The sequence below is a fragment of the Triticum urartu genome, chromosome 2A, assembly GCF_056163025.1.
Source record: "Triticum urartu cultivar PI428250 chromosome 2A, HENAU_Tu73, whole genome shotgun sequence".
In the NCBI taxonomy this organism is placed as follows: domain Eukaryota; kingdom Viridiplantae; phylum Streptophyta; class Magnoliopsida; order Poales; family Poaceae; genus Triticum; species Triticum urartu.
This window is the reverse complement of record NC_141874.1, coordinates 68697835-68704009: the sequence shown is the minus strand read 5'-3', so window position 1 is coordinate 68704009 and position 6175 is coordinate 68697835.

Genomic DNA, 6175 nt, shown 5'->3' with positions numbered 1-6175 from the left:
TGCCCCACGGCCCGAGACGGTAACCGTCACGCCGGCCACAAATTCGGCAGGGCCGAACACAGTAGACAAAGCTCATTGGAGCTACGTCATGATATAGCCCAGTACAGAGGCGCCACACACCCACGATGCTTCATAGACGAAATAATGGATCATCAAATCCCCGAGGGTTTCAAACCCGTAAACATCGAATCATATGATGGAACAAAAGATCCCGCGGTATGGATCGAGGATTATCTCCTTCATATCCACATGGCCCGCGGCGATGATTTCCACGCCATCAAATACCTCCCACTCAAGCTTAAAGGACCAGCTCGGCAGTGGCTTAACAGCCTGCCAACAGGGTCAATCAGTTGTTGGGAGGATCTGGAAGCCGCATTCCTCGACAATTTCCAGGGCACTTATGTGCGACCCCCAGACGCCGATGACCTATGCCACATAATTCAGCAGCCAGACGAATCGTCCAGGCAATTCTGGACACGGTTCCTAACAAATAAAAATCAAATAATCGACTGTCCAGACGCAGAGGCCCTAGCAGCCTTCAAGCACAATATCCATGATGAGTGGCTTGCCCGGCACCTAGGACAGGAAAAGCCGAAATCTATGGCAGCACTCACGACACTCATGACCCGCTTTTGCGTGGGAGAAGATAGCTGGCTTGCTCGTAGCAACAATATGGCCAAGAACCCTGGTAATTCGGATACCAGGGACAGTAGTGGCAGGTCGCGTCGCAACAAGCAGAAGCACCGCATTAATAGCGACAATGCTGAGGATACGGCAGTTAATGCCGTATTCAGAGGCTCTAAATCTGGTCAGCGGAAAAAGCCATTCAAAAGGAATCCTAGGGGCCCGTCTAGTTTGGACCGAATACTCGACCGCTTGTGCCAGATACATGGCACCCCCGAAAAGCCGGCCAATCACACCAACAGGGATTATTGGGTGTTCAAGCAGGCAGGCAAGTTAAATGCTGAAAATGAAGACAAGGGGCTACATAGCGATGACGACGAGGAGCCCCGGCCGCCGAACAACAGTGGACATAAGGGTTTTCCCCCACAAGTGCGGACGGTGAACATGATATACGCAACCCACGTCCCCAAAAGGGAGCGGAAGCGCGCGTTAAGGGACGTATACGCGGTAGAGCTAGTCGCCCCAAAGTTCAACCCATGGTCCTTGAGGGAGTCCTGGATTAGGGGGTGTTCGGGTAGCCGACTATACCTTCAGCCGGACTCCTGGACTATGAAGATACAAGATTGAAGACTTCGTCCCGTGTCCGTATGGGACTTTCCTTGGCGTGGAAGGCAAGCTTGGCGATGCGGATATTCAAGATCTCCTACCATTGGAACCGACTCTATGTAACCCTAACCCTATCCGGCGTCTATATAAACCGGAGGGTTGTAGTCCGTAGGCAATTAACTCCATATACAACAATCATACCATAGGCTAGCTTCTAGGGTTTAGCCTCCTTGATCTCGTGGTAGATCTACTCTTGTACTACCCATATCATCAATATTAATCAACCAGGACGTAGGGTTTTACCTCCATCAAGAGGGCCCGAACCTGGGTAAAACATCGTGTTCCCTGCCCCCTGTTACCATCCGGCCTAGACGCACAGTTTGGGACCTACTACCCGAGATCCGCCGATTTTGACACCGACATTGGTGCTTTCATTGAGAGTTCCTCTGTGTCGTCGCCTTTAGGCCCGATGGCTCCTTTGATCATCAACAACGATGCGGTCCAGGGTGAGACTTTGCTCCACGGACAGATCTTCGTCTTCGGCGGCTTCGCTCTGTGGGACAATTCGCTCGGCCACCTGGAGCAGATCGAAAGCTACGCCCCTGGCCATCAAGTCAGGTTTGGAAGCTTAAACTACACGGCTGACATCTGCGGAGACTTGATCTTCGACGGGCTCGAGCCACGGCCAAGCGCGCCGCACTATCTCGAGGGGCATGATCTAGCTCTGCCCCCGGACAGTGTCCTGGAGGCCGCACACGCATCGGTTCCGACCCCTAACTCGGAGCCTATTGCGCCAATCGAGGATGAGCGGTTGGACGTCACCTCGGGGGCTGCGATCCCAAAAGCGATCGAGCCGAACGCTAGCCCCGCACTCTGCATGAACCATGACTCCGAGGATCCAGACTCCTCCCCGGACTCCGAACCCCCCGCGCCCCTGCCAATCGAATCCGATTGGGCGCCGATAATGAAGTTCACCGCCGCAGACATCTTTCAGCATTCGCCTTTTGGCGACATCCTGAATTCTCTTAAGTCTCTCTCTTTATCAGGAGAGCCCTGGCCGGACTACGGTCAGCGAGGGTGGGATACGGACGATGAGGAAACTCAAAGCCCACCCACCACCCACTTTGTAGCCACTGTCGATGATCTAACCGACATGCTTGACTTCAGCTCCGAAGACATCGACGGCATGGACGACAATGTAGGAGACGAACAGGAACCAGCACCTGTAGGGCGCTGGAAGGCCACCTTGCCATATGACATATATATGGTGGATACTCCAGAAGATGGAGATGGTGATGGAACAGTGGGGGATGACGCCCCCAAGAAACAGCCAAAGCGCCGGCGTCAGTGGCGCCGCTCTAAATCCCGCCAAAGCAAAAACAGTGATTCCGGCACGGGAGATAATACTACCCCGGATAGCGCCGAAGAACACCCACCTCAGCAAGATTCGGCACAGGAAGATGGAGAAGCCAGCCCTCATGAGAGAGCGGCAGACCAAGAGGTCGAGGATGATAACTATACGCCTCCCTCCGAAGACGAGGCAAGCCTCGATGACGATGAATTCGTCATACCATCAGACCCCGCCGAACAAGAGCGTTTTAAACGCAGGCTTTTAGCCACGGCAAGCAGCCTCAAGAAAAAGCAGCAACAACTTAGAGCTGCCCAAGATTTGCTAGCTGACAGATGGACTGAAGTCCTTGCGGCCGAAGAGTATGAACTTGAATGCCCCTCCAAGAGTTACTCGAAGCGCAGGCCGCTACCCTGATCAGAGGAGGAAGCACCTACATCACCAGCGCATGACATGGCAGACCGGCCACCTCGCGGCCGCGACAGAGAGGCCTCTCGGCTCTCCACCCAAGCCATGCCCCGACGCCGCTCAACTAAGGCACGGGAAAATGCGCCCGACCTGCGAGACATACTGGAGGATAAGGCAAGACAGACAAGATCGATCTACGGATCACGCAGGTGCCCTACGGCATGTGACAATGATCTTCACTCCGGATACAACAAATCCGGCCGGGCCGAACACAACAGACATAGCTCTTCCGAGCTGCGTCGGGATATAGCCCAGTACAGAGGCGCCGCACACCCGCTATGCTTCACGAATGAAGTAATGGATCATAAAATCCCAGAGGGTTTCAAACCCGTAAACATCGAATCATACGATGGCACAACAGATTCGGCGGTATGGATCGAGGATTATCTCCTTCACATCCACATGGCACGCGGCGATGATCTACACGCCATCAAATACCTCCCGCTCAAACTTAAAGGACCGGCCCGGCATTGGCTTAACAGCTTGCCAGCAGACTCAATCGGTTCTTGGGAGGACCTGGAAGCCGCATTCCTCGACAACTTCCAGGGCACTTACGTGCGACCACCGGATGCCGACGACTTAAGCCACATAATTCAGCAGCCAGAGGAATCGGCCAGACAATTCTGGACACGGTTCCTAACAAAGAAAAACCAGATAGTCGACTATCCGGACGCAGAGGCCCTAGCAGCCTTTAAGCATAACATCCGCGACGAGTGGCTTGCCCGGCACCTGGGACAGGAAAAGCCGAAATCCATGGCAGCCCTCACGACACTCATGACCCGCTTTTGCGCGGGAGAAGACAGCTGGCTAGCTCGCAGTAACAACTTATCAAAGAACCCTGGTAATTCGGATACCAAGGACAAAAGTGGCAGGACACGTCGGAATAAGCAAAAACGCCACGTTAGCAGCGACAGCAATGAAGACACGGCAGTCAATGCCGGATTCAAAGGCTATAAATCCGGTCTGCAGAAAAAGCCATTCAAAAAGAATACTCAGGGCCCGTCCAGTTTGGACCGAATACTCGATCGCTTGTGCCAGATACATGGCACCCCAAAAGGCCAGCCAATCATACTAACAGGGATTGTTGGGTGTTCAAGCAGGCAGGCAAGTTAAGGGCCGAAAACAAAGACAAGGGGCTGCACAGCGACGATGAGGAGCGCAAGCCGCCGAACAACAATGGACAGAAGGGCTTTCCCCCATAAGTGCGGACGGTGAACATGATATACGCAACCCACATTCCCAAGCGGGAGCGGAAGCGTGCGCTACGGGACGTATACGCGATGGAGCTAGTCGCCCCAAAGTTCAACCCATGGTCCTCCTGCCCGATCACCTTTGATTGAAGGGACCATCCCACTAGCATCCGTCATGGCGGCTTCGCCGCGTTGGTTCTCGACCCAATCATCGACGGATTTCATCTCACAAGAGTCCTCATGGACAGCGGCAGTAGCCTGAACCTGCTTTATCAGGATACAATGTGGAAAATGGGCATAGATCCCTCAAGGATTAAGCCCACAAGAACGACCTTTAAAGGCGTTATACCAGGTGTAGAAGCCAACTGTACAGGCTCAGTAACACTTGACGTGGTCTTCGGATCCCTGGACAATTTCCGAAGCGAAGAGTTAATCTTCGATATAGTCCCGTTTCGCAGTGGCTATCACGCCCTGCTCGGACGAACCGCATTCACAAAGTTCAATGCGGTGCCGCACTATGCATATCTCAAGCTCAAGATGCCAGGCCCTCGAGGAGTAATTACGGTCAACGGAAACACCGAACGCTCCCTCCGTACGGAGGAGCATACGGCGGCTCTCGCAACGGAGGTACAAAGTAGGCTTCTCAGGCAATTCTCCAGTCCGGCCATTAAAAAGCCAGACACTGCCAAGCGCGCCCGGAGTAACCAACAGCAGGACCGCCTGGCACACTCTGAGCAAGCATAGCAATGCGGCCCCAACTCCAGCTTTCGCGACATAGCGAAACCAGTACCTCGCGTACATAACTACGCCCTTGAAATACCATGGGCACAGGGGAAGGGGCACAATAACGGCACGCCCAAAATACAGCTTAAAACGTACTAGGGGCTGCCGGATTCTTTTTTTAATTATTTCTTACTTTCAGGACTCCATACTTCGGACGACCTGTTCGGCAATTCGACTGCCGCACAAACGATGCAAGATCCAGGGAGGCAGACAAGCCATGCCGCATTATGGAACTCCCAGGTGGTCTCTGTTACGAGCGGTATACCTGTTTTAAATACAATTCCGCGGCCTGCCCCTGGTCAAGACATACTGAATAGTCCAATATCTTTTGCTTACCGCACTATTTGTATCGTTCGGCTTTGATAAATAGCCTCTCTATAAACAATGCTTAGCTTCTTGTCTATTTTTTGCATTATCTTCTTTTCACATTTATGTTTATTAAATGACATGATTGCACCCGTACACCATGGTACGGCAAACACGCCAGGGGCTTCAGTACCCCTCATAATGGTGTGAGAAGTCCGTACACTTTCACAAGTGCGGCACCCCGAACTTATAGCACTATATGCATCGGCTCCGAATCATGATTTGGGTCAATAGTTGGGTTTGCCCGGCTCCTATGTTTTGGTGCCTTACGTTCCGCTCTATCGGCTAAGGTAGCACTAGGAGAACCACTGCGATTGTGCCCCGGTTCAGCTGGGTTAAGCACCTCAGTGGAGAAAGCTAAAACTGACTGTCATGATGTGGCGAGAGACCGGTCGCTGTTCGAGAGGTTTTTCGAGTCCCTAAAGGCTTATGCCGCTTCGAGCGAGGAGCTGGCTTTGTCCGGCCAAGGCGTGGATAGCGCCCCGAACTCGGTCTTCCGAACTAGGGGCTTCGCCGAAATTTAAAATTATAGAGTTCTATGGCTAAGTGAGAGTGTTCACGCATTATAGTCCGATTGCCTGGTTCGTTGTGCTGAGCGCCTCCCTTGAAGGACCCAACTATGGGAACAAGAGCGCTCAGGTTTATCCCGAACACCCCAGCACTAGTGGCACGGGGGCAGAAGCCGACGACTGGCCATCTCTCAATTTTTGATAAACGGCCGCACAGAAAGTAATATTTTAAATTCAATAAGCATTGCTTAGCGCATATGAACACGTTTTCAGCGCACAGG